Source organism: Balearica regulorum, chromosome Z (assembly GCF_011004875.1).
Source record: "Balearica regulorum gibbericeps isolate bBalReg1 chromosome Z, bBalReg1.pri, whole genome shotgun sequence".
Taxonomy (NCBI): Eukaryota; Metazoa; Chordata; class Aves; order Gruiformes; family Gruidae; genus Balearica; species Balearica regulorum.
In genome coordinates this window covers 82,714,196-82,734,461 of record NC_046220.1, presented here as the reverse complement: position 1 = coordinate 82,734,461, position 20,266 = coordinate 82,714,196, and the positions used below count along the sequence as shown (strand labels likewise).

The following is a 20,266-nucleotide window of genomic DNA, read 5'->3' as shown; positions in this document are numbered from 1 at the left end:
AATTTTGAGCATTCTTTTTTCTCATTTTCAGCTGTAGAACAATGAGGAAACCTTGGCTTTTAGTTTTTTCTACTAAAAAAAATTCTGACCAACTTTTGCAACCAACATATAGCTTCAAACCAACACAATTCTAATGTAATTTGCATGAGCCCTATAGCACCCAAATGCTCCTGAAAATTCAATGAACTTTGTCCTGTATTTCACCAGAATACTTATGAATCATATTGGGCACAGCAGAGCTGTTAATGGAACCGGAACAGTATAATTATAACACGCTCATCCTTGAAGATGCAGGCAGATGTGGGGAAGTGTACTCCATTTGTCTCACTGAAATACCATTGCAAATTACCTCTGTGCTAACTACATTTAAATAGGAAATAAAGGGGAAAAAAAAAATCTTCCTCGATAACGACAAGACAAGAATATCTATAAAAAGGAAATAGAGATGACATAATTCTTTGCCTGTGACATACATTTTTTACATGGCTTAGGGGCTTTGCTTCCTGAGAGTTTACATCGTCAACTGTCAGGGCCCTTCCATGCATGATTTATGTATGCATAATAAAGACATTGAGGTTGAGGAACTGATCTGTGATTTCCAACAGCTTTGAAACGAAAAGTAATAAAATATACAGCATATGAATAATATAAGGTTTAGTTTAAAAACATAGTTTTGAAAAATGAGAGGCATATTTATTTTCCATTGCTTCATCTGCTCTTCTTTTTTTTAAGGCAAATTGAATGACAGCTGTTAAGGGAGACAGGCCAAAGATTTCCAATCCAGGGGCCAAGCTGTGCACAGACCATTGCATGTGCCCCCTTGCTCCTATTGCGGATCCCAGGCACTCTGTGAGGGAGCAATTGGTAGTACAAACCCAGTGCAAGTCATTTCAGATCAGATTTAGAAGAGGACAGACTGTGAAGCTCTTGGAACATGCATTTAAACAAGCTCTTCCTAAAATTTCACAAGACTTCCTACATTACTTTTGGAGCAAGGCTTGTGTACTAATAACAATGACTATTAGTATTATTTTGCAAGAGCGTCGAGAGGCCATCAGCAGAAATCACCGCGGGCAAGCTCACACCATGGAATGATGAGCAGTGCTGTGATAGCTCTCAGTCCAGTGAGTCTTGCTGAAATACATCTCATCCAGCTCATTATCCTGCATGTGTTCATGCCTTGCACACACAACAGGGCTAAGTTATGGAGCCAGTTTTCTTGGTGCTGCTGTCAGCTGTCTGCAGCACAGGACAAATGCACTGGAAGAGGCCACATCCATTCAGAAAATCTCACTAATTCAGAGACTAGATGAAAGAGGCCTTTTTATTTTACATGATAAAATCAAGATACAGAAGCTCAGTGATTTCAGTAGAATCATGAAGGAAATCTGTGCTAGCCATTCCCTAATTGCTGCATTCTTGTTCATCCCTGTGGAATTATCCGTTATATACTGGTAGAACTTTCTCAGGTGTCTAGGGAAATTATACTGGTGCTGTGCTGCAGTCACATTTCAAAATTTGCCCCTGTTCAGGTTAATGAAATGAAATGGAGGATTAGATCGTGCTTAATGACAACAAGAACATGGCAAAGGTGCAAAACCCTTCAGGAATTATCTCCATATCTACATTAAAGTTCTCATTTGGCTCCATAAGTAGGGAAAGCGGACAGAGGTCCTTCATAGCCTCAGAACCTATTTTAATTATCCCCTCCCTGGATAATTATTAACGGGGGAGGAGAGAACTGCCTGCAAGTATAAATGCTAATGGGTTCCCCTGAGAGCACGAGTCCAGAACTTCAAGGAACATACAATGGGCTAACAGCCTCTTCAACATGTTGCTGTTGGCTTGAAGGCGGGGGGAAGCTGCAGTTGAGATGCTGATGAATTTCCTCAATGACTTGAAGACTAAACTGCATGTCTTTATAAAAACAAAGCTGGTACTGAACTGAAATATTCAGGGAGAAAGGAAATTGTGCAGCTAAAACTTGGGCTTTTGACATAGTCAAATGCTGTCAGAGTGAACATGGAAGGGAAGGTAGAAAGGGGATCTGAAGGAGGTGGGAGTTGTGCCTTCACCACTGGTTAGGGTGCTGCTTTTAAATAATATCTCTCTGAGTGATTTCTAAAGTGGAGGAAGGCCTCATGACAAACCAGAGAAGGGAAAACAGCTCATACTTGCACCATCTCAAGGGGATGGCATGGCTTGTTAGGAAAAATAAACACTCAGACACTTATGGGGCTCAACATGCATCTGTACCTTGAAAAGTCAGGTCCTGAGGTGTTATCTCAGGTCTAGCACATCAGGTCTTTGTTAGACCATTAACTAAGGATTTTGTTCGAAATCACCCACCTCCCCATTAGGTATTCCAGGTGCCAGATATAAAGCACATTTGAAAGGGCTGTGATGAGCAGGCACTGTGTTAAAAATAATGCTTTTCTCCAAAATCTTGAAACCAATTCTTGCTGTGCTTGGAGAGAATTTAGCATGTAAGTGCCAGTGCAGAAGATGGAGTCAGAGGAAGTGATTCTTCTGCTTTCTCAAGTATTTTCGCCTGAGGTCCTCCCTCCAGCAGAAAACAGTCTGTGGAAAAGCCTTTGCATAGAGGTGTCAACAGACTGTAAGAACACTGTTTATTTAATGGTCAGTTTGTTCTGAAAGTAAATTGAAATGAGATTTCACGTTTGTTGTTCCTCCTAAATTTTATGCATTGAGTTCACAAGACTCTTTTTTCAACCTCTCCCAACTCATCATCAAATCTGAGAGCTGGCTAGAGTTCATCCCAGCTCAAACTCAACCCTGGAGCCGCCTAGTGAACATTGAGGTTGGTCCCACCCTTGCCATTCAGCCCCTTTCCCACCATAGAACTTCCTGGAGGCCCCCATGAAGCCAGGGGAAATCTTGAGGCAGTATCTCGGAGCAGATTGCTCCCTGGCCACTACACATGAATGTTGGGTCATTCAAAGGCACATGAGAACAGAGCGGTCAATATGGTGACAGATGGGCACATGAAAGCTTAGAAGAATTACCCCAGATTGGTTTGCAGGCATGTTTATCACCATTTGGGTGACATCTTTGTCTCTGCATTTTACACAGGGAGGGTGGTTTGGGTTCTCCCCCATGACCACACCGTCATAGGTATCCATACCGTGGGCATCTATAAAACACCATTATTTCTACATTAAGACTATAGAGAAGGCTTCAATGGGATGTCTACAGGAATACTAATAAGAACAAATGCTCTTAGAGGCTTTATGAACAAGGCAAAACCTGGTGCACTGTTTTCCAGGATCTGTCTACATATGGGCCCTTTGGAGGTTTGTACAGAGAGTAACCAAACTAGCTCCAGAACCAGCAGCTGCCTCTCAGCTAGTTAGCACCCTGGGGTCAATTAGGCTGCTCATGTCACCATATTGCCCCAAATATCACGCTTTCAGGGCCCGAAGCTGGTGTCTTAGCATAGTGAAGACAGGGCCCTGGCTGTCCTGGCTCTGAAAGGTGGACAAGGTAAAAAACTGGTGGAAGGCAGCAGGTAAGAGTCTGCATGCAGGGTGAGGAGAGGGAGGGGTGCTGGTGCTGAGGAGTCACAGTCAGAATTAGACCATGCTGTCATGGCCTCCCTCCCCAAATCACACAAGGCTAGTTTAGGCAATGCTGCCTCTCCCGTGCTCCTGTTCTCTGTAACAAAGACATAATGCTACAGCTTTCCCCCCTCCTCTGTCTTCTGCAGCTGTCACAACCTCATGCCAATAGTCCAACATTAGGAGTGTTTTGAGCTAAAAAGCCCTGCTCGGATGATCATGCTTATCTCAGCTGAAAGGCCTTCAAAGCCCAGCTTAGCCAAAATATGTGATACACACTATGAGTCCAATAATCCCCCTTATAGCCATCTATGAAGAGCTGTTTTTTAAAACCAAGCTTTTCCATTATCATTTTCTTCCCTTCTTGTTTCAGCTCACTAAGCATTAACCACCATGACCTACTGCATAAACCCAAACCATATTAAACAGATTAGGTCAAGTCCTGACACCCTGTTTGGGGGATGGCTACAATGCCTAGCTAGTTCTGCAGTTCTGTGGGTTGGGGTTTTTTTTGGACAAAGTTAAATCTTTTTACTTGACTGAAACATTTTGGATGTGTTTAACGCTGCTAAAGCAAAACACACAGACAGAACCAATCCGTTTATTTGAGAACAGTACTAAAAAAATAAAACAAACATAAGCCCCAAACCTATCTGCAATGTATATGCAAAACCTATGAACTAGCTTATACATGTGTGTGTATTTACATTTTATTCTCATGGATTGTGTTTATATCAGAACATAGGAAATGGCCTCTACCTTTCAATTTACATTGTGGCTCAACATAATCACACACTTTCCCATGGATAAGAACCCACCACTCCTAACAGAATTGCTAGCAAGCTGATACAGAAAAGAATATTGCTGAATATCACAGTTGTAGTTCTCAAAGGAAAAGGCGAGGGAAGGCAAGGGGAAAAAAAAAACCACATAGGATGATAATCAGCTGACACAAGGATAAATGACAGGTCCAAAAATTCAGATAAATCATCATCAAGTAGGAGCATTCTGACCAGTGTCTCTACAGAATCATTCCTATGCATGGGGCTACTGGATGTTTTCATCAGTAATCTAGAATTAGATATAAAGTCACTGCTGATAGAATTTGCAGCTGATGAAGATTGGTAGAAGTATAAATAACTGCAGGGACAGTGTAAGCTAGATCACAGGAGAAGCTTGGCTTATTCAGGCAAAATACGTTTTAATACAGCCAAATGCAATGCAGTCCATGCAGGAACATAGAATGCATACTTCGTTCCTATGACATAGTTATGAAATTTCATATGTGGGAACAGGACAGCCTTCCTGCAGGCAAGGAATGTGAGGGATGTTTTTACGGGAGAGGTCATGATGGGTGAGTAACTCAACATAAGCTTCACATCGTGTTGCAACACCCAGCATCCTTGGTTGTTCCAGGACATGTAGAGATCCCTGAATGGAGAGAGAATGGCAGGTCCCAGCAGAGGTGGCTGACCTTGGTCTGAGGGGTAGCTTTCGGCCCCCCACCATGAGGAGTAGCACTGTGTTGCATATAGGCTGTTGTACCACGGTCAAGAGCTGGGAAATGAGAACTAAAGTGCTCAAGCCAAGGAGGCTATGCCTTCATAGTAATATATTTGAAAGTATTTTAGTTAAAATCTTGACTAAATGATATAGTCAGTGAACAAGGTATATGACATGGTGAATTCCTAAATGGATGAGTATGAATGATACTGCTTAGAAGGTACAGATGACAAAATTGACAAAGAATTAAAGTCTATGCTATAGGTAATACTAAGAAGCCCAACCTGCTTGGAACTGAATTTTATCTAAGTGCCTGTGATCCGGAGACCAAATTTTCAGCAAAGATCTTGGAGCAGACAGGAAAGTCTCTCTGACCATGAGCTCAGGGCAGGAGGTCGCCACTAAGAGCTGAACATTAATTTAGATCTAGATAAGGCAAGCGAATCTACCTAACTTGTCATTGGTGGCCATGCTTATTGCACTCTCCCTGCTCGTGCAAGACCCTGATTAATTTCTTGTTTCTGACACATCCCACTTTCGACTTCTCTCTGCCTGTTTTTCCCTTACAGGCATTAGTCAGCTAAACTTACCTGAAGGCACAACACACACTACAGAATAATTACTTCTACGGCTGTTAGTCTGCAGAGGCAAGACACATCTAAATCTATAGCTATTTATCTGTATGTATATGTGCTATATGTACTGTATATATAATACATATACTGTACTTCAGGGCCTTTAATGTTAGAAGTCACAGTCCTTTCTTACATGCATATTGCCATTCAATAGAATCTGATTGCAGCCCTGCACCTGTGTACTAAATCAGGGTGAGTGAAATGGTAACGCTACATGCATCCCAGTTTGCTTTCTTTCAAGAATGTAAAAAAAAAAAAAAAAAAAAAAAAAAAAAATCTCAGAAAAGAGCCAGACAAGGGCAGGAGAAAATTCCTGAGAATGAGAGACTTTTAAAACTCATTGTCTTTATTTGGACAAGGAGAAGATGGAGAGGAAATTTGACTACTGGAGAAAGGTTTCTCTGAAGAGAAGAATCTTCTTGGAAAAGGACTCTTTAACCAGAGAGAGGAAGGCATGAGAGGGATCAGTGTGATTTAGAGTGAGATTAACTTTTTGCTGAGGAGGATTGCAAGCCCGAACAAACTGCTAAGGAAAGCAGCAGGTTCTCTGTTTCTCCCTTCCTGCAAATCAAGGCTGGGTGTCTCTCTGGAAGAGAATTTTCACTGAACATCAATTACTGGGATCAATCTTGGGGGCAGCTGGGTGAAACTTAATAACCTGTGACATAGGTGATCTAAGCAAGATGATCCTTTGGCCTTAATATCCCTGCATCTTGGGGATGGTGAAGAGCAGAGCTCTATATAGCAATGGAAACATAAGCAGAATGTAAATACTGGAGAAGCAGAACGATTAGGTCCAGGCAGCTAGGATGAGGAGTGCCATATCATTCATTTTTTTACACCTAAATGTCAGCTGGATGTTGAGTGGATGTTTTGGAACCACAAGGGTGGCATAAAGCTTTTGTACACAGACTAGATGCACATAAGCCTTACTGCATTACTTGGCTCCTTTTATGATCTCTCCTTCCCATATCTTGAGCTCTGGGGACAGAATGTGCTCTGCCCAAAGAGGAATTATATTAAGCAGGGACAAAGTCCTGTGCAGGTACCTTGCAGGACTAGTAATTCCCTTTTAGCTCCTTTTATGTCTTGCTGTGGTTTTATTCATAAGGAGATGGTATTTCATGAGTGGAAGAAGCTATTATAACATGCCTTCTCTCAGCTCATGGTTTATTGCAAATATTGATGTTTTATGACAGGGATGTTTTATTGTTGAATTTTCTGCTGGGTTGTTACTTGATTTCAGCAATGAATTCCAGCCTGCTTATTTTAAGCTAACAAGTTTCACAAGAATTATGTGTCATTGGGAGGTATCTTAGTTAATTCAAAGAAGTAAATTGCAAGAGCAGAAAACCTCAGCATGTGAATTGAATTTTGTAAGAGGCACACAAAGTGCACTGTGTTCTCATTGTGGTAGAGGGTTTTACTGAGATAAAGAACTACTGAACCAGGCAATGTGCACAGGCAATGCTGTGCAAGACTGTTCCCATGCCATGGAGACTGCAGCAGGTCAACTGGCTGTGCTGACAGCTGGAGCTGCAAGATATTAATAAATAGGTTTTGTTGGTAAACAAAAGAGTGGTTTATAAGGAAGGTAAACAATCCCATTTTAGGAAACTGAAGCACATAGCAAAGTGTGTTGCTATTGCTGAGGTCTCTTAGTAGACTAGCGGCAGTCACAGGCAAACTGGGTAGATTTCCTTGAGGAAAAATGAAGTCCCATACAATGCCTAACAGAAAAAGTCTATTTTGTCCCAAAGCAGGGAAATTCTTCCTTATCTGCAGCTGGCTGGGTGGACCACATGATTCAAAAATGTATGGTGCAATCTATGAACACAAGATGCTTCACACTCACATGGCCCTCCTCTTTAAAATATATCCAGAAGGCCTTTTTGATCCCAGATCTTGATCTGAAAACTAAATTTTTGAGATGTGACCTGTCCAAGTTGTCAGTGAGCAGGAGAGGGAGATCCCTTGCCAGTCTACTAGCTAAATTTTTATAGAAACATATCTTTGATTGGCTTGGATATTGGTGAATCTTGTTCTTTCTGAGTTAGATTTCTGATCCAAAAGCAAGTTCTTCTTTATTACTCCTGCCTATTTCTCACTGGGACAATTTTCCTACCTCCTTGGCTATGCAAGGGTTAATGTGGAAATGAATGCTGGATGTACCTCACAAATAAAGTCTTATCCTAAATGCTAAATTATCTTCTTCACTTGGAACTTCTCTGAACTTCATAACTAAACAGGTAGGGAAAAGAAAACAGAAGAGAAGAGGCCGTGGAAATCCAAAACTCTAGTTTTTTTTAATTCTTTGTTGCAAAGCACCAAAAGTATTCCTGACCTACAGTAATTTTTAGTGAGAGAAAACATTGCAGATATTATTCTGAGAATAATTGACCTTTACCCTTGCAAGATGAAGACCAAACAATGTGCAGGGCAACACTTCCTTCTCTGTCCCTCACCAGACACTGGGCTCCCAGGAACATCCCTGCTTCCAGAACTGACTTCTCAGACCTCAAATGTGGAGACCAAACCACACTACGACTCCAACACTCCAGCTCTTTGTGGACACGGATCTTAGTGTAACCCAAAACTTACATCCCTGCACAAGATTTCCCTGTCAACACTTTCTCATGCACTAAAACCCCCATTGAGTGACTAGCTACAACACCACCTCCTAAAACATTTCATATTACCGTCTTTCTTGACTCCACACTGCATGTTCCCCACTCGTGCAAATGAGCATTCGTACTGGTTTGTGAAAGCAGCGGCAGAAGCCTCCAGTATTGTACTTCTGACATTGGGCAATGCTAGATATCCTCCAGATGGTAAAAAATAATCTTCACAGACCTTGGAGGCACTGGTGTGGTACTGTACCAGCTGGCACCAGCTGTTGATTACTTAAACCTTGTAATTTTTATTTTTGTTAAAGTACACCAGCTGCAGAACTTACTGTCACATGACATACACAATTGTCTAATCTCTGCATTTTCCTCCAGATCAGGAATTTTTCTCAATACCAATCTATGATGCTACAAATTAATTATATCAGGCATTAGGATATTTACTTTGTTCCTTTAAAATGCATGCACAGAAACACTCTGACTACATAAGGTGTAGATGAACAATATCATTTAGAAGTATAATTCCAATATATATATTTGTGAGACATCTTTTATTCAGTTAAATCAAGAAAAAAAAAAATTATCTTAATTTTTGTCTTTAGAAGCAGTATAATATATGCCAAATCAAACGTGTAACTCATCCATCTTTAATAGCTTTCTTCGTGCCATATAACCGCATAGCAGCTGCTTTGTCAAATGACCAAGAAATTAGAGTTTGGCAAAACAGTGGTTTTCATCAGCATATGACCTTAAGATAACATTTACATTTCAGGAGATGCTGTTCCACTCAGAACAGAACTGCAGGGCAAACTCGCATCTCTGGATACTCATGGAGGCATCTGACAGAAAAGCTAATAAACGCACTAGATTAGTACAGTTTTATTTTCCATAAATCTGGGACATGTTCAGCAATGTCAAACTTGTTTCCGTGCCTTTAAATGAATAAATAAACCCAAGCTTACTCTGAAGCTTAGAAGTGAGGTGGAATTCATTTAGCTTATTACCATTTAAATGATAGATGGACAGGGTAAACTCTTTTCTTTTGAGGCAGGGGACGGACAGCGTGGAGACGAGAGCAGTGGTATTACATACACACAGGCTCCTACGCTTAGATGATTGGATTCAGATGTTTCCAAGGAAATTATTTGCTCCAAAAGGGGTCTTTGGTTACTAACAGGTATAGCAATCATATTTAAAATGTTTTTACTCACAGCCAGGCTCCTATAGATTCAGTCACATAGGATTTACTGGAGGGTCTGTCCTTGGGCTGCTCTGTTGAGTGCAGAGAATTCAGGTGAGTGTTTTCAGAGGGTTAGGCTGCCAAGACATACAAAGTAAAAACCAACATATTTAGATGAGAAATATTTTGCTTTTGCTGTTTTGGCTATAATTTATTTCTCACTTTTGCAGTAGGACATTATTTGCCTCTCCTAAATTGCAGGGAAATTCAAAGGGGAGAGAGAAGTAACAGGTAGGTTTTTTGTTTGTTCGTTTATTGTGTGAGAAAAGGAGGTACCTGTGTAGCTGAGAACAAGAAGGTAAGATCTTCACACCTAGACCAGGATTGGTGAGAAAGCAACATTTCAATATTTTGTAAATTAATTCTCCCTCAGCCAAGTTCCCTTGAGAAGAATGAATACAGTGATAATTTATTTGCATTTGTCGTATTTAAAAGAGAAAAAAAAGGACCCCAAAACAAAGGAGAGAATAGGAGCTTTCACATGTGACACTTATGCTGCAAAATCACAAATGAATTGCTTGACTTCTGGTTTTCTCGTAACCTTAAAGCTCAATGCAAACTAACCAAAAGTTTCCTGAGCACCCACAGGTCTCTTCTCACCAGTTTCCAGGGAGCTAACAGCGACTCACTGACTCAAGTCAGAGCTATGGATAACTTGCACGTGTCCAGGGCTGTGACAATATTTTGATCCCTGTATCAGACACAAGTGGTGGCATTGGGAGCAGGATGGAGAGAGTTGTAGGAATAGGTTACATATAACTCTTCCTCATAATAATTTTTCTTCCTAATGAAAGAGCTCTTTAACAAATTGTCACACATAGGTGTTCTCTCAATCCAACGAGTGTTAGTGGCCTCCTGAGTGGTGACAAACTCTGCATCATCCCTGCCAGACCCTAGGACAAGCCTTTTCCTATTCTTTACATCTGAAGCCTGATGCTCTGCCTAGACCTGGCTTTTTCTGCAGACTTCCTTCTTGCCAGGTGTTTCACATTCCCCCCTGCACTTCAGGTCTCAAAGATGAACACAGTCTGAGCTCCTTAGGGAGACCACAGCCTCTCCTACCTCCCAGGTTTCTCTTTCTGCAGCAACTGGGAAAAATGATAATAAGCAGTCATCTTTTTTTGCTGTCCAGGAGCAACTCTTGCATGATCATAACTTGCAGTAAGAAAATATACCAGATACAACCCATCATAGAATCCAGTATTCCTGGACATCCATGCAGCTCTGCCTCAAAACATGCAGAATCCAAACCCATAAATGATGCTCTGCTCACACGTAGAGCTTAGCACCTACTTTGAGCTAGAAATGGAAACAACCATTTGCACAAAGAAGGAGCCTATATAATGAAAGGGAAGATGTGTGAGTATCGTTGCTACTGGTGTACCTCTTGCAAAGTGACTGGTGATGTTGGGTGCCTCAGGTCTGGAACTACAAATATGCCAGGTCTGCAAGGCATTCAGTTTGCAGAATATGGGGTGTTTGCTGTTTTGAGTAGTTGAGCTGTCCAAAGGTGCTTTGGAAGAAGCACCTGAAAATCAGTGGAGCAGGAATCAGTAGTACTGTAGATTTCTTTTTCTGTGTTGGTTTTGTGAGTGTCTTTTTTACTGTGTGTGAGAAAACCAAATCTTTCTCACTTTAAATGCGAGAATATTAAAAATGTTAAGAAAGGACAGAAAGGTGTAAGGGCAATGTAGGACAGTGAAAACAATAGGATGTTCCCTCCTTTGGTGAAACAAATAATGACAGCATCAGCAGTAAGGAGAAATTTGGATGAAAAAGAGTGTCTTGTCATCCTGAATGCTGGAAGATGTTATGTGAGCAGAAGATAGTGCTGGCAGATCTGCACAAGTGACTATGGGGAATTAGGTGCAAAAAGGGCACTAAAGCAGAATCAGTGGGGGTCATTCAGTATCTCAGGTATATTGTGTGTGTCAGCAGAAACCAGCTTGGCAAAATGTTGTATTTGACACCCAACCCAGGAAGAGGACCAGAGCAGGAGCGGCTGCAGAGTAGGTTGGTGGTGCTTGTCTGGATGGTCCTGCAGAGAGGAACTTGGCAGAGAATTGCTGAGGGACAAGGGTGACATTTTCTTGTAAATAATTTAAAAAAAGAAAATAGTCCCAGATGACTTTTCACTGTCTCAGGGGTGGACTCGATGCCAGACTTGCCTGATGCAGCAGAGTGTAACTCAAGTGTGTCTACACCGACTCCCACTTTCTTGACGTTAAGGGAGATCCAAGAGCGGCACTTTCTCCAAAGAGCCATAAGGCTTTTTTTTTTTTTTTTTTTTCTTGGCCTGGAACCTAAATTGGTTAACACCAGCAGAATACGGGGCAAACTGCATTGCTTTTGGGAAGGACTTAAGCGGGTGATTTCCACTGGGGAGGGAAGTTTTCTGAGAGGAGTTTGTTTATGAGCAATTTTATAAGAGCCTTGGCTATTTGTGGATTGATGTGTTGGCATTTCCTGTTTTTCTTCTGCCCCCCTATTTAGGAGTCTATAGCAGTCCTCCCTTAATATGCACAAATAAAATGAGATGATAAAAAGTAGTAAAAATGTAGCTCAAGATTGGAGGAGGCAGAAAGAGGAGAGAGAGGAGAGACTTTTGCTTCTGCAAAACCAAACAATGAAAACATCTGTGTCCAGTTGACTCACTTTCATAAAGATGCACTAGTTCTTAATCAAACCCATCCAGGGGATCTTGCCTGAGCTGTGGGATTTATATCAACATTGTATAGCTGGCTCATAGTCAGCCATTCACTGGCCAGGTAGTTAACAGAGCTGAGGGATTTGCTTGTGTGTGACATTTTTTAATTTATTTTAAGGAGCTAGGCTGCATTTGCAAACCGCAAATTACATTTCTCCACTGTCAACAATTGCAATCATTCTCATGGATGCCTCATTGCTCTGGGTTTGAACCTCAGCCACGGTGCTATTGCCTCTGTGCCCACCTTTCAATTGCTGTTGATCCACCATCCATCCCCCTGATTCCCTGGCAGAGCAGCCTGGAATTAGGCAGGCATGCTGCACCTCACCTGCTGCAAGCGTTTTTATTTTTGTTGGCTTGGGAAAAGCTGTTGCTCTCAGTTTCTTTTAAAATATTTTGTGCTAAAGAGAGGAAACGAAGCTGAACTGCAGAGCCTGGGGGCTCCATTCACTGCTAAGCTTAACTTCTTCAGGTCAGCTGCCAACAGCTACCGACACTGTGTCTTCCAGCATCTGGTGTTGGAGGGTGATTTGGTAAAGCCCTCCATCATGTCCCTCCCTGTAAGCCCATGGGTCGTCCTCCTCAAATCATTTACATGCCTCAGCTGTAAATGGAGGTGGCAAATGGAAACAAAATAAAATATAGAGGTGTTTTCCTTTTTACATGTCGCCCACAGGAGTGAATGACTTTGTTGATGCTGACAGGTCCTCCAACCACAATATATAGTTTCTTAATGTATATTCATTAAAAACCCCCACTTGTTTAATTTCCAAGGAATAAACAAATAGGTTTCCAGACATCTGAAATTTAAAGATTGTTCCCTTATATTTACCAGGGACCACACTCAGACTCGGATTATTCTAAGCAACATGTGGAAAGCGTAATTGAATAGCCTATTACTAGGTGAGGTCTGGCAATGGTTTTCAAGTTAACTTTAGCAGAGAACACCAGTTTTTGCGGCCAGCAGACCAGCATCTCATCACCTTTTCTTGCACCCAGCACATACCCACAGGTGGATCAAATAGAGGCTACCTCCAGAAAAAAATTCAAACTTGCATCCTGGGCACAAAATAAAATGCCTGAACTGCTTTTCTGCCTTGTCTGGGATGTTCTCTGTGTAAATCCGTACTTACCTCTGAACATGGTGTCGGATCTTAATAGTTGGAAAGACCTTCACACAGAAATGTAGTTTTAAGGACTACCATCAATTCCCAAACATTGCAGAAGGTGCACTGGTGATTAGACGTCATTTGAACAGCCCTAAATTACCCTCCTGCTCTCAGAAACTTCCCCATGCCCAGACTGGAAAACTACTTTGTCCGCTTAGGGGGCTTATGAGTAAAAATGTGGCAGGACAAGGGCAGACAGACAAGTGACTCCAGGGTAGTCCAGTTATCCTCTGGAGATGACCATACACATGCTCTTACTTGTGCCAGTCCAGGAGCGGGTTATCTCACAACTTCCTCAGGACGGGGTACATATGGGCAGAGTTGCCACAAAGTGGGTGACACGCCAGAAATGCATGCTGTTGGTTAGTTCATGGTGAAGTGTTCATCTGCTCTTGTCTAACGTAACTTCGGGGCTATGACAAATAGAAGCTGCTGCAATGCTAAACTTACAGGGAATTTGCTTTCTTTTCTGTTAAAAAAAAAAAAAAAAAAAAAAAGCGCCCTGTAATGCACGGCTCTGGAAACTCCTCTGACATGCACATCTTCTTTCATATGAACGATATGGATTTCATATGCCAGATTGTGTGGCTTTTCTGCTGGTGATTCAGGGAAGCACCCCTCGGCTTTCCCATTCCAGTAAGAGTTTGTGAGCGGTGGAGGAAGGGGAGAAAGGTCTTGTGAAAGAATCAAATCTAATCTGGAAATGACTGAGACCTGTTAAGCACAGAGCCTTGCAAAGCCATTTTTAGACCTCTGCTTTATAAATATAGTCCTCGCCACCAGCACCTGCTCTACCAATAAAGTGTCATCTGCGAGATGTCACTCACTGACATTGTCACATACAGAAGCAGGCCAGGCATTTGTCGAACTGTGTGCTCTCTAGAGGGAGGAATATAGCTAGAGATTATATGACCTGGATAACATTTGACAGGATTATGCCTCCATACATGTTTGCTCAGCACCTTATGCATTGAAGCTCTCCCAGTCTGGAGCCACAGGACATTACTGTAACCCAAGTATTACTTATGTTGGCAACTGAGAGATAGATCATGAGTGAGGAAAGAGAAAAAGAAGTATTGCTAGAAAATGAATTTATGTGTTAAGCCCTTTACAGCATCTAACATCTTAATACTAATAGAAGACTGTACTGACCTAAACAGACAGCAGAGAGATTCTGTCCCAGAAGCTTTATTTTCCATAGAGATCTCAATTTTCAGAGCTTATGCATATTTTTATACATTTTTCTGCATGACAGCTACACTTCAGTGAGTGATGGAAGGAAAGAGGCAGCAGAATTGCAGTGTCCCTGCCTAGCAGGGCACACCACACTGACTCTAACCCACTTACCTCTTTTCATTCCCAAGTGGAGTTAGAACCGGACTTGGACATCACGGTTTGGGATTGCCTAGGGCAGGCTTGATATTTCAGCCAGACTTTAACCATTGCCTCCCCCAGCTCTACTGAGATATGCCAGGGCAGGCGGCTCGGGCTCAGCGTGGGGTGGGGAGCCCAGGACCTGTCTGGAAATTCCCACACTGAGCTTGTAGGCTCCCGCGCTGTGACCGCTGCAAGTGTTTTCTAGCAGCACCTCAGCTGAACCCTGCACTTGGCTCTGAGGTGGGTGAGCACGCGGAGGAAGTGATGCACCTGAAGTCTGGGTTGTTGAAATCACTGCCTGGCCACATCACCACCCCTGAGCCCAGTCAGCCACTTGCTGGACACAGTGATACTAAAGGCACTGCTTTCCACTCCCAGCTCTCATAATGTGCAATTGTGGCTCTCACTGTTTTCCAAAGCATCTCAGTTTAGCTACTGAACTGTGGCCACGCAGCCTTCATTCTCCATTCTTTTGCTGTCCCTAATCTCCTTTCCAAGCACCTGCAGTGGCTTTCAGCATCCATTCATTCTCTCTCTTTTGCTTGCTGCATGTATGTTCAAATTGTTATTTCCCAGCAGATGTATTGCATGAGGGTATTGAACTCCCATCCTTCCCACCCCTCTCAGAACACTGACTCTGCTCTTGCAGAAGAACGAGCTTTATTATAACAGAGCTAAACATTTAAGCTTCATTCTCAGATTCGTCTATCTTAAAACAGAAGATGTTAAAAATATTGACGATGGCAAAGCAGCGAGTATAACCTCCAAATCTCCCCTGTTCAGATCAGATGTAGCCTTCCTGCTGTAATCATTCCTCTCTCCCCCTCCTACCCTCCCTTCTCTTTCTTTTTGGATATGTGTTTCTCTCTGACTGTGATTCTGCAGTGGCAGAAAGGGGTCAATCTATCTGTAAAAGATGGACTCAGCCAAGCTTTTCTAGCTCTTTCCTGCTGATGGCAATTATCCGGAGGTTGGCAGCGGTCCCAGAAACCTGCAGTTCCTGCAGTCCTGCTGCTGTGGGCCTGCTCCACAAAGCCAGCATCCTAAGAGGATCACTTGGTGTGATGCCCAGGAAATGACAAACAGAAAAGGTCACACGTACTCCAAAAAGATATACTGCTCGGCAAATTTAATTGACATTGTGCAGCTTTTCAAAATGTCCCTGCAGACATTCCAGCATTTAACAGATGCAAGCAAAGAACAGCAAAATAACAGGGCTTTAGAGAAAGGGCAGCAAAATACATTCTGTCCCCCCCGAAAGAATTTTTTCATACCCCGGTAATATCCTTTCACATGGTCTATTCGATCAGGATAGTTTTTTGTTGCCCCTGGTCTGGCAAGAGAAATCTGCCATCCCATCCCCCAACCTCCCCTCCTTCCCTCACGCACACACTGCTGCTTTTTAAATCATTGAGCTTTCATTACACAGGGTAACTGTCCTTGTTGTTTTCCTTGCATGTTTGTCTGTTAAAATATTGTATGAGGAATCAGCTCCCTGACAAGCCCAGCGCTCTCTGGAGGTTCATTGTGTCCTGTCTCAGCTAGCCAGAGGGAAAAATGCTGTCTGCATCAATGGGTGCTTTCTTTAAAGAAAAGAAATGGGAGATCTGTGGAAATTTAAGAAGGTGTCTGATACCTAACGTTAGTAGCTAGAGGTGGTGGGAAAGGACAAGTGGCCAGAGTGAATCTAGGATGAAGGCAGGTGGACCTGGTTCAGCAGGGACTGTACTCAGCAAGGACTCAGCTCTTCAGTTTTTTTTTATTTCAGCCTCCTTTAGCCAAGAACAAATTTAAAATCAATTTGATTCTGTGGTTTTGTTTTTAATATTCCTCAATTAAATGGAAAACAGTGGCAAAACTGAGTACAGTATGAGTACCAAAAATGAAGTAGACAGGTGACACAACAGGTCCGAATGCTTGGCCTGTTTACATCCGTGTGATTTAGGATGAAAGGCACTATCTCCACTACATAGCTGGGACGATGCAATCACCATGATTTAGATGGCTGGGATAGTAAAGGAGCAAGGTTTGAGTCCATTGGGAGCCTTGAATCTTCACGTCATGAGTCCCAGTAAGTATGAGCTGGGTTGCTATAGGGAGAAGTGATTAATATTTCCAAAGCTTTCACAGGCTGCTATCTTTATAGGGGCCAAAACTGTCCACTTGCATAGATGGTGTAAAGTACTTGATGCATTAGTCTAAATACTTCAGGACTGTATAAAGCAAACACAAAGATTATATGGGGGTTTCTCTGGTTACTATATTTAAGAAGAATTAACTGCTGTATCTAGGCTGTGAGAATATACATGGATAACATCTGTGAAATCTGGTCATACAGTTGCCCGAATATGGACAGACATTAGTCAAGCAATCAGACAACTGTAATTTCAACATACAGTCAGTGGGACAAATCTTTTTTATTTAACCAAAGAGCAGTATGACCAAGGATTTTACAGAGCATAAGAACGGTACAACTGCAGCCTGTAGAAAACAGGGAAGATGGACAAATGAAAGTAATTCTGCTCTGAGATACTGCTTTTGAATAATGAAACATATAGCTGGAAATGTCAAAGTACTCTCTGAACAACACCTAGCTCTACCAGTCGCAAAAAGTGGGGAAACATGATGTCACTTTTTTTGTAGCAGGCTAAACACCGTTGTGGTAACTGTTGGGACCAGAACCCAAGACCCCCAGTCCACCTCTGTGCTTAAAGAGCAGGTCATACTCAAATGGAGGGGACTGGATAGTGACAGATCCATTTCAAGCCAACTTTCTCAATTTCAGTATTTGTCTGCTTCAAAGGAAGATCCCATTGGGACGACAATGTGACATGTGAATTCTTCAGCATGGAGGTGGCAACATCTACTTTTCTGAAGGAAAGAAGTGCTACCCTGTAGCTAAAACACAGTCACGGGGTCAATTTTTAGGACTTTGCTCTGCCTGATTCTGAACAGGACTTGTTCACCTTCAGCCACCTCTGTGTCAGGGCAAGAGCTCAAAGCCCGCAGCTGCAAACCCCATGCCACTGCCTATGACCACCAAGCCACACAGAGTGGGAGAAGCATTAACCCTTTCTTTGAAATGTCCTTTGAAACTAGTGCAGCCCCATAACAGTTTTCAGCTACGACAAAGTTTCTTTTGGTTCAAAATATTCTGACTGTCAAGAAACGTGTGAACAAACAAGCTTCAATTTGCATGGTGTTGTAATACGATTTTGACTTCCTTGTGGACAAGACAATTCTAGTTTAAGAACATGTGATCAGAAATAGTTAACTTTTCAACAGAAAATGTTTCCAAAAAAGGGTTTTTGCTCTTGACAAAATCATTGTATATTAAATGACTCATAACTGTGTAATATTAGTGGCTGGTTTCATAACACACTCTCCTGTTACACTGGACTTCACAGAAACAACACAATAAAATTCAGAAGTTGATCTCCTCTGTACTGCAGACTTCTGTCGACACAATTATATTGGTCAGGAGAGGCAAGAGGTGAGATTTCTGGCCAAAGAGCAGTATCAAGAAAAGCCTGATTGTAATAAAAGGCACAGAAGCCAAAACTGAGTTTTTACCATATCACTGCTTTCACTTCAGGACGCATGGGGTAGAGGAGGAAATGTACCTTTTCCCCCAAATAGCTTAACCTTTTGTTTTTGTTGTCTGGGGGAGGGAGGGAAAGCATCTTGAGATTTTAAACACAAAATATTTTCTGAATTAAAGCTTGATTTAGTTCTTCTGTCTCAAAAAGCAGGATCTCCAATCCTTTAGACTACAGGAAACTTGCCAGCTGTGGAAATATTAAGGCTTTTACTGTATGCAAGCGAGCTGTTCTGACTCCATCTGCTAAAATGGTAAATTTTCACATATGCTTGTTTTGACTGATACCCAATCCTGAGTACTTTGTAAGGCTGTTACACATACAGGCCTGGTAAAAAATATTCAGCTCTTGCCAACTCAGGAAGACGAGCAGTTCGTTAGAGGAAAGTGACAGGATGCGTCTTCTTGACTTCAATGGAGAGAGGCAATGTTTGTAAGCCACTGCCTTGTTTTGTCAGCAAAAATGGTATTAAAAATAAGAAGATACTGTAGCTTTTCTGGTCAGGGGAAAATAGGTGAAGTGACTAAAGGGAGGCATACACATTCTGATGAGATAGATACTTTTTGATTTATGGACTACTAATATTCTGCAAGTCAATGTCTGGTTGATTTTATAAATCTTGCCATTAGGCTTTCCTGTTTTCATCTCTTGTAGCTAATTAGTTCTTGGAAATCTTAGTAGATTAAAACTTTAGGAAACATAGGAATCTGACTTTGAAGCCACTCCTTTCTTCTCATGGAAAGTTTAGAACTAGAATAACAAATAATTCTAAGAATAAATCCCTGTGGTGTATCAGTGTGAAATATTGTCAGTGTTAACTCAAAGATTGTGTAGTCTCAGGAGAACAGAGAGAACACAACTTAATTAATGTTTCCTATTTTAATTGCAAAATTGTATCATTCTTTAGTTCAATCTTTGCTAGTAAAAAAAAAATCATAAACTGAGTTACCGCCAAGTATGATGGATGTTTCTTGCTGTTACACAACTGTTTAGGAGGGAATCGTGGAATCTTGCAGCAATTTTGTGGAAAGGACCTCTGGAGGTCACCTAATCCAACCCTCCCCTCAGAGCAGGAAGCACTGCATAATCCTATTTCCAATCAAAACTGTGGGGAAATCAGGGCAGGAAGGAGGTCATGATCTGACTTCCAGACAGCCTGTCTGCCTATGAGTTTTATTCTCCCAGTTTTCAGCACAGAATCTGAACATCTTTCATGGAGCATCAGCAGCATCAGCAAAGTCCCTAGCAGATTTCAGAGGGTCTCCAGATTTTCCATCTTTTTGACATAAAAGTTTTTTTGTTTTGTTTTGTTTTGTTTTGTCTGGATATTTTTGAAAGATCTGATCAGCATTCTCTTATCTTGTTGCTTGGAGCACAGAAATAAGTCCAAGTGCCAGCATTATACACCTAATGATGAGAGTTGCTTTTTAGATGAAAGCTTTATATTGCATCCTTAGGAGATGGAAAATCTCTATCTAGCCATTCTTTTTAATGTGTATCTTGCTGCCCTTGATCAAGAAATGCTTTGCCCTCAGTCCTCACATGCTTGGCTCAGTTATTTAAAATATGGTTGTAGGCTTATTAAAGACAAGAAGGGTCTGGATTTTGGTTTTATGTTTTGCTTGAAAGACTTGGACATTCCAGACTGCACAGAGCTTTCTAAAATAATTCTGGGAATTCTGTCAGTTTTGATTTACAACAACATGTGTCAGATTTAATTACACCATCACTCTATCCATTCATCACCAAGGTTGCTCTCTGCACTGCTCTTTACCAAATCTCCAAGGGATGTAGTGACCTGAACTTGTTTCACCAGTGAACAACAGGATTA

The 20,266-nt window shown here is 41.7% G+C and overlaps 1 protein-coding gene across 2 annotated transcripts in view; it reads right to left on the bottom strand.

Moving 5' to 3' along the window:
- LOC142599416 (urea transporter 2-like) overlaps nucleotides 1-20,266 on the bottom strand; it is a 310,745-nt gene that overhangs the window by 116,185 nt on the left and 174,294 nt on the right. For both annotated transcript variants that reach the window (XM_075739740.1, XM_075739741.1), the window contains exon 3: nucleotides 9,555-9,660. The gene's annotated coding sequence lies outside the window, so the exon portion shown is untranslated. The remainder of the gene's footprint in view (nucleotides 1-9,554; nucleotides 9,661-20,266) is intronic.